Here is an 8,289-nt window from a genome sequence, read left to right as displayed (position 1 = left end):
GTCAGGGTGGCCACACCCCCCCAGACAAGTGGAGTCTATATGGGGTCGAGGTGGCCACGCCCCTTTTGGGGGGTTTTGGGGGTTGCCCCGCCCCTTTTTAAGGCCTCACGTACGTACATAAGCCAATCAGGAGGGGGGAGGGGGTTGGGGGGTAGCCACGCCCCTTGGGGGGGTGGGGGGCGGGGCCTAGAAAAGTGGAGTCTATATGGGGTCTTTTCCTCTACTCAGAAATGTGTAAATAATTAGGATCTACTTTAAGCCAAGAGGGAGGATGTGAGGCTGAAGTTGACAATAGGATAAAATCTGCATGGGGGAAGTGGAGAGAGGTAGCTGGAGTGGTATGTGATAAGAAAATGCCAATCAAGCTAAAAGTTAAGATATATAACACAGTGATAAGACTAGTGTTAATGTTTGGAGCAGAAACATGATCTCTAAGTAGAAAGAGGAAGTAAAACTTGAGAGAAGAGAGATGAGAAAGCTGAAGTGGATTGTTGGAATATCGCTACTTGACAGATTGGAAAATTATGAAATATGAAGAAGGGCAGGCTTAGTAAAAATTACAGAGGTGATAAGAGAGTCGTGATTGAAATGGTATGGGCATATGTTCAGGACAGATGACGAGGAGAGACTGAAGAGGGCTTGGGAGGAACCTGTTACAGGAAGAAGATCGAGAGGGAGACAGAGAATTAGATGGCGAGATAAAGTGAAGGAAGGTATGGAGAGAAAAGGTTTGGTGGAGGATGATGCCTTTGATAGAAGACAGTGGAGAAGGCGCATCAGGCAACCGACCCCTTAATGTAAGGATAGCGGTGGGAAAGAAGAAGATAAAACAAGTGAAATGCAGATTTTCTAGCTGCATGTTTAAATACAGCATCATCTAGTAAAATCTATTCTACTAGAATTTATTTGCCATTATCATACTATCCTTTGTATTACAAACTCGGGTTTTATCTTATCCATTCTTTTTATTATTTGGCGTAGACAAAACAACTTATTCGGTTTATCTGGAGAAAGAGAGAGAGAGAGAGAGAGAGAGAGACAAAACAGTTGCCATGTCAAAAATGGAGAGTCAAAAATGGAAAATGCTGAAGAACAATGCTTAACAATAATCGTCTTCACTTAAAGCATCTTAAAGCTAAAATACTATTCAAAATAGAAGAAACGTGAAAAAAGATAATCAAATATAACAATTTTCTATATGAATGAATTAGTTTTCCTATAAGACGTCGGAAATTGAAAACATATACGTATAATGCTATACAATCCTAATAAAGAAACTTGAACTATTTCTAATAGGCGTTTCAACCTTTCCACCCGACGCTGAATAGGCCTTATTCTGGCCACAGTGCTTCACTCCACGGACAAGAACTTATACTGCCACACAACAATCAGTCTCTCTCTCTCTCTCTCTCTCTCTCTCTCTCTCTCTCTCTCTCTCTCTCTACATGCCTCGGCCTTTCCAGATACTACTACACTACTGTATAGTTACAACTCCAACTCCTCCTCCCCCTACCCCTCCTACTCCTTCTACTGCTGATAGGAGTGCTGCTGCTACAGTGCTGGAAATTACCATATAGTACACACCAATATAAATAACGACAAGAATGGAGATCAAAACTGCATGCTTAATACAAATCTCAGTAAAAATGAATAGGTTTAGAGTAGAATAGAGTTTACTACAATGCTGTATTTAACATCAGCAAGAATACCTGCATTTCACCTGTTTTACATAATCCCAAATTAGCATTTAACTGTGTTAGTTATATATATATATATATATATATATATATATATATATATATATATATATTTATATATATATATATATATATATATATATATAATATATATATATATATATATATAAAGTCTCATAATGGTTGTAATGTGTGTATGTTATAGTAATTACTCTTCTTTTTCTGTTGTCTCTCAAACTTCTCCCCATCCTGTCTAGGTATTCAGTGATATCACTTTTCCGGGTCAATAAAGATTATATGTAGAACCCTCTGATTCTCTCTGTATTTCTCCATTACATGAGATAAGGAGAATACTCCATGGGTTGTAACAATCCTTTTCATAAAAGCTAGTTGCTGTCGTATGTTCTTCACCACCTATCTTTGTCTGTGATATACTATGGTGCGTAATTCTGCCATTTATTTGTAGCATTTGGGCCATTGATTTAATTCTTTTCTAGTTCACATAACTTTGCATGTCTCCGAACTCTTTGAAAATCGGTATCAGTGTATGTACGGACTCTGTCTCTCCATTTTTCCCGTATAATTTTCTTTAATTTTGTTCATTTGCTCCTACACTTATCTAATCCGCCCTCACCTTTCGTCCTCCATGCCTCAACAGGTATGGATGGATGTATGATATTCAGGGCTAAAGCCCAGGCACTGGGGCCAAGAAGGCCATTCAGCGCCGTACCCTCAACAGGTATACCATATGACCGGGCAGCTTTACAGCTCCTTATTTTCCTCAAAGCTTCCTTTACCTCTTAACTCGTTTCTCATTAGACATCTGCCCCTTACAAATCTCATTTTCTTCATTTAGAAGTTCTCAAAATACTCTTTCCATCTCTTAGTAATGTCTTTCTCTTTCCTTATCACTTTTCCATCTGTGCTAATGACTGCTTTCTGTGAGTTGTCTTTTGTGTATTTGCTTCTTGCTTTGGCTACCCAGAAATTCTTTTCTTTGCTTTCTTTCTATTTTATTTCTTGATATAATTGATCATATGAAGAAAATTGTTGGGCCACTGCTAAACAAGCACCATACTGCAAATGAATTGTTTCCCCTTATTATTATACCCATGCATACCAATTTCCACATAAGTGGCATCTTGTCTGAGTCAAGTTGTCTTGCTATTTAACAGCATCTTGGCGCTAATAACAACACAAAACGGTAAGAGTGGTGATGATTGTAGAAGTTCTTTATTGTGTTTCTTTCATTGCTACAGTCTTATTTGGATTTGGCTAATCCCTCTCCTTTCAAAGAGAGAGAGGTATACATAACATACTGTATGCTGTAATATGTTACATAGTGTGTCTGCCTATTGTTTTCTATTATCTGTTCTTGGTTCTGGAACATATCTGCTACTGATAAGGGATATTCCTGTATTTCAGAAGCATCTTTCTCCACAGTACTATATGTAGTTTTTCTTATTGCTTTTAATACAGTATGTATTAAGAATATTTATTACCGTACATTAAATAATACTGTATAGCCTTTAAACAATATCAGTCAATAATCGTACAGTTATAAGTTAATGAACTATTGATCTTGACAATCTTAAGAGTTACAGGGGGCTTCAATTTCTTTATTATCCTGTGTAATTATGGTTTCCATTTAGCTATGAGGGAGCAAGTAATAGCTTTGACTACCAGTGCTTAAGCTTACCAAGAAAATAATTGATCTTTCCGTTTCTCAGGATCCTTCAACAACGTCACCTGTGGACGTTTTGACAGTTTAATTAATCTTTACAGTGGCTAGGCCTCATCTTTGTGCTCTCATATCAAACAGCATCAGAACAATTTTGAAAAGTCCTTGTGGCATGCATTTGCCTTTCCTGAGTAGACCATTTTTTCTTACACGCTACATAAACTATTTCTTTGGTTTAGACATTTTTCCCAATTATCCAAAGATTGAACAGTTCCTAATTTTATGTAAATAAATAGACTTAGGAAGTTACTGTTCAGAGCTAGAGGAATGAGCTCCGAACCTTTTGAGATAACCAGTAGTACATACTATAATCTTTTATTACTTTTTGCTGAACAGTCTTTACCGTCAATTCTAACCACTGGAATGAGTTCATTGCCTCAACCAATATTGGGCCTGGTTTTAACATATACTCCAGGGAAGGAGCCTTCTTGGGTGTCCAAAATAGGTTTAGGATTACTTTAAGTGGTGATAATGCAGTCATGGCATATGAGTCCTTTACGTACTGGGCTTTCACTGCTTAAAAGACATTTTGGGTTCCTATGACTGCTCTTTGATGTACAGATATCTGTATGCACTAGTCCAAAACCATCATCCACAGAAGAATGGTGTATTTGATGAAAGAGGCCCAATATTGAACAATTGTCATTCCATAACATTAGGGTCCAATTAAACAAAAGTTTTCTTTGCAGCATTGGTAGAACTAACCTAAAATGGGATAAGCATCACATAGGTACTATTTCAGTTGCTAACTTTCAAATTTTCCTCCATATATATTGATTGATACAAGGGTAATGTCGGCATATAATCTTTTCCCCTACCAAACCCCCATCTTTCTTGGTACGTATAGCCATGATGCCTCGAATATACCATGCATTGTATATACATCCATCAACCCATTTAATGCCTTTAGTCAAGAGGGTTGCATTTTTACTTAATCTGTACATACATTAAAACTAGCTTTACTCCAATCATTGTTCTCTCCTTTAAATGAAGTTTGCGCTACAGGCAGTCCCCAGTTATCGGTGGGGTTTCTGTTCCCTGGGGTGTGCTGATAAGCAAAAACAGCCATTAACTGAAACTCAGTGACTTATGGCGCTGATAACCGGTTATCAGCACCAAAAGCACCCTTATGGTGCCATAAGGTGGCGCAACACTTATGGTGCTGATAACTGCTTATTGGTGCCATAAAAACCCTTGTGGCACTGATAACCGGCACTTATCCCATTATGGCACTAGACAAATGCCATAAAACCGGGGACTGCCTGTGTATGTAAAATCTTTGATTGCTTATCCTCCTACTTCGATATGTACTTGTATGATAGGTAGCCTACCATTAATAGGTGATGGATTTATTGTCAGGAGAAAATTGACTGTGGCATTGAATATCACCCATTTACTGCCAGTCCTCTTGTCTGTTTTTTTTTTTTTTTTTAAGCTTAGATGTTTGGTCACACATATCTAGTCTTAGGCCCCATCCACACGGCCGAGCTTTGCTCGACGAACTTTGTTCGATATGACGTCAGAAGCGGAGAAACAGGGGATGAGGTTCTGACTTTTCTCGCTGTTTCTCCGCTTCTGACGTCACAGAACAAAGTTCGTCGACCGAAGCTCGACCGTGTGGACGGGGCCTTAAAAGGATCTGGAGAATGAAGATCTTCTCATTAGGATCAGAACAGCAGTTCATAGCTAGTAAGAATCAGCAGTCATCATGTCTACCTTGATTTCCAATCACATTAGAATGTAAAGCTGGTAAACTAACAAAAATGTGTTAATTTAAGGTATGGCAGTCCTACTGATACTGTTAATCTACAGATAAAATCTAAATCCCGTTTCTTTAACTTGAGAAACTGACTGGTGTTTTGTTACAAAAACCTGTTTCCTGGACCTTATTTGATTCCTATTTTTAGGTTAGGTTGAATGAAATTGTGAAATCTACTGTTTATCTTTATTTTCAAATCAATTTAATTATAAAAGTTTCCAGAAATTCTGTGGAAATTTGCACATTGAGCTTTATACATTTTTTTTACTATTCCAAAGGAATGTCTATGTATTTAGTCTTTTTTTTTATTTTTCTGATTGGATATATGAAAATGGTGCATGTCTCATTGGGATTTATCAAACATCTGGGAACTAAAATCAATGTAGACCCCATGTGGATGCTTATCCTTTTTCCCCCCTCTAAAACAGGTATGGTAATGTGTAAATATAATTACTGTACAGTACTTAGTGTGAGTGTTCCCTCTAATTGTGAAAAATACAGTACACTAAGGAGGAATTCTACACACACAGCTGCCATCTGATAGCATTAGTTGCAGTTTTAGAAATGTAATGTACTGTAGTAGTAATAGTAGCAGAAGTAGTAGTAATTAAGTTACATTTTAAACATATATGTATAAGGAAATCATAATAAGTTACATAAAATGAGATGAAAATACTGCACCTTGAACCTTTAGAGTGTGAGCAACACTTCGTACCCTAGGAAATCAATATTCACTCAAATCCATTACATTTATTCTTTACTCATTTTGTACAAATTTAAATAATTCTATCACTATTCAGTAACACTGATTAAGGTCAATATAAAACATTTGTTATACACATGAAACTATTTACAGAGAAATTACATAAGATGAAACAACATCACTACTAAATGATGATCCAGACCTGTAAACAGATCACAATGGAAAATCTCATAAAACCATTTGATTAACAAAAACAAAAATAAAGATACCAGGAACACTTATACAGTATATATAATCTAAGACAATTTGAGACACCATTTACTATGTTTGGAAAAATAAAGATAAGAAACCTAGATCTTGTATATGGCAACTTCATCCAGGCCATCATGGAGGGATACATTCTCCCAGTTACCATAAAGTTACTACTAGAAAAAAGTACCAGACAAGTTTGGTTAAATAAAATACAAAATCTATTTGAGCTAAATATTGGAAATTTATTCCAATGGACATAAGATTCTTCAAAAATATATGAAAGTCAGATGCGTAACATACCAAGAGGGAAAAATTACATGGCACTATGAACAGCAACCCAGTGATTCATTTAGTCTTTAACATTGTTGTTACTAATAAACACAAGTAACCACAAACCATATAGAAATCTACAAGCTCATAAACCTGTAAATGTGCCTGTACACTATTTTTAGACACAAATATTTCAGTATGGTGGGAAGTTATTCGGTACTCTTTTGTTTGCCTGTCTGTATATTATAGGAAATTTCAGTAAATACCTGTACTGTTCTGAGTGTTGACTATTATCAGGACCACAGAACTAAATTAATAGTGTTCACTCACTGTACACGGAAACCTACTGTAAAAGATAAATACCACTGTTTGGTAAGTTGTTACTTAAGAATGCCATCAGTTAACACTTTTTCTGTAATACATTACATTCAAGGAAAGATCGTTAAACAAAAAGAATATTACTAAAATGCTCAACCTTAGCTATCCACATTACTTTTGTACATACACATTTACAGTTTTCTAATGTATGAGGCTTTCATCTATACCTAACTACACATATGGCTGATAGTGGAAATATTTTATGGGGCAAGTCATTAAATTGGAATTGTTACAAGATATCACTGTAAAAATGAAAATTGACTGACTTTGATGAAGTCTGTTTCAACTGTAGTTATGAGAGCATTTATCTTTGCAGTACACCGACAAAAATCACTCCTCACTTATTTACTATCAAAATTTGTTTGTAAAAGTAACATGACTCCCAATATTGTTTTAATCTACTGCTGAGAAGACGGAAATTTACAATATACTTACAAAAATGTAGCCAATATCAGACCAAAATCGTCTATATAGAATTTGGAAGTTCAGAAAAATTTTATTTCACTTTAGACTTAAACTACCTGTACATCTATTGTCACTTACGACACGCAAATACTGACTCAGGTACGATATTGAAAATGTTGAATACTTTCAAATGCTTACCCACATTCATGGGAAAAGCCTTAACATTATTCATTCAAATGGATCGAACATTTTTGTTAATATACAGACAGGCAAAAACAATTTCACTTAGCTGAACACTTATATCAAAATAAATGGCTCTGAAAAATTACTGTGTACTCAAAAATATATAAAGTATTTCAATTAAAATATCCATTTACATGACCTTCCAAAAACAATGAGGCCTGGACACCATGAAACAAATCTCAAGTTTCTAAATCAGCTGGATGACTATTTTATCCTACAACAAGAATGGGGAGGGAATGAAGGGGGTCGGGGGGGGGGAGTTAAAGCCACAAGAACAGATGCGAAGCTCAACATACAGTGACTATCAGGCTCACTGGAAAGAAGTATTTCAAGTGATCCAACACCATCCATATTAGTCCTTGTACTGTATGCGATAATTTATTCATTTAATGTGGCTATGCTTTTAAGATAAAAACAAACATAATTAGGAAAAATTATGTACAAGGGAAAATGATGGAGAAAAGCATCTTTTTGTGTGTTAGGGTTTATATATCAGTGAATGTATACAAAGTCAAATTTTTTACGGTAAGTATGAGCTTACACTGTGTGATGGGATTTGGGAATGAATTTGTGTAATTGTGTGTAGATATGTGAATTTAAAGATTAGTATTATATACAATGCACAAGATTATATGTAACTTCAGCTATCACACAAATCACATACAACAGAAATGCATCATAACATTCTCCATTAGAAAGATTTACTTTGCAAAATTATATATAAAGTGAAAGTGTGATATTAAAATGGTAGTAATGAATGCAATATTGCACTTGGAGGATGTTACTAAGGTACATCAAATTACGTTGTGTCTATCAATAGCTTCTTCACCATTCATTCTGT

At 35.7% G+C, this 8,289-nt stretch overlaps 1 protein-coding gene across 12 annotated transcripts in view; it reads right to left on the bottom strand.

Moving 5' to 3' along the window:
- Positions 1-5,369: 5,369 nt before the first annotated feature.
- The window catches only part of LOC135222681 (protein tweety-like), a 241,845-nt gene continuing 238,925 nt past the window's right edge, over positions 5,370-8,289 (bottom strand). For all 12 annotated transcript variants that reach the window (XM_064260849.1, XM_064260857.1, XM_064260847.1 and 9 more), the window contains one exon: positions 5,370-8,289. This exon is cut by the window's right edge and continues 749 nt beyond it. The gene's annotated coding sequence lies outside the window, so the exon portion shown is untranslated.

Source organism: Macrobrachium nipponense, chromosome 8, assembly GCF_015104395.2.
Source record: "Macrobrachium nipponense isolate FS-2020 chromosome 8, ASM1510439v2, whole genome shotgun sequence".
NCBI lineage: Eukaryota > Metazoa > Arthropoda > Malacostraca > Decapoda > Palaemonidae > Macrobrachium > Macrobrachium nipponense.
Note: the sequence above shows the minus strand (reverse complement) of the source record. Positions and strands in the feature narration are given on the sequence as shown.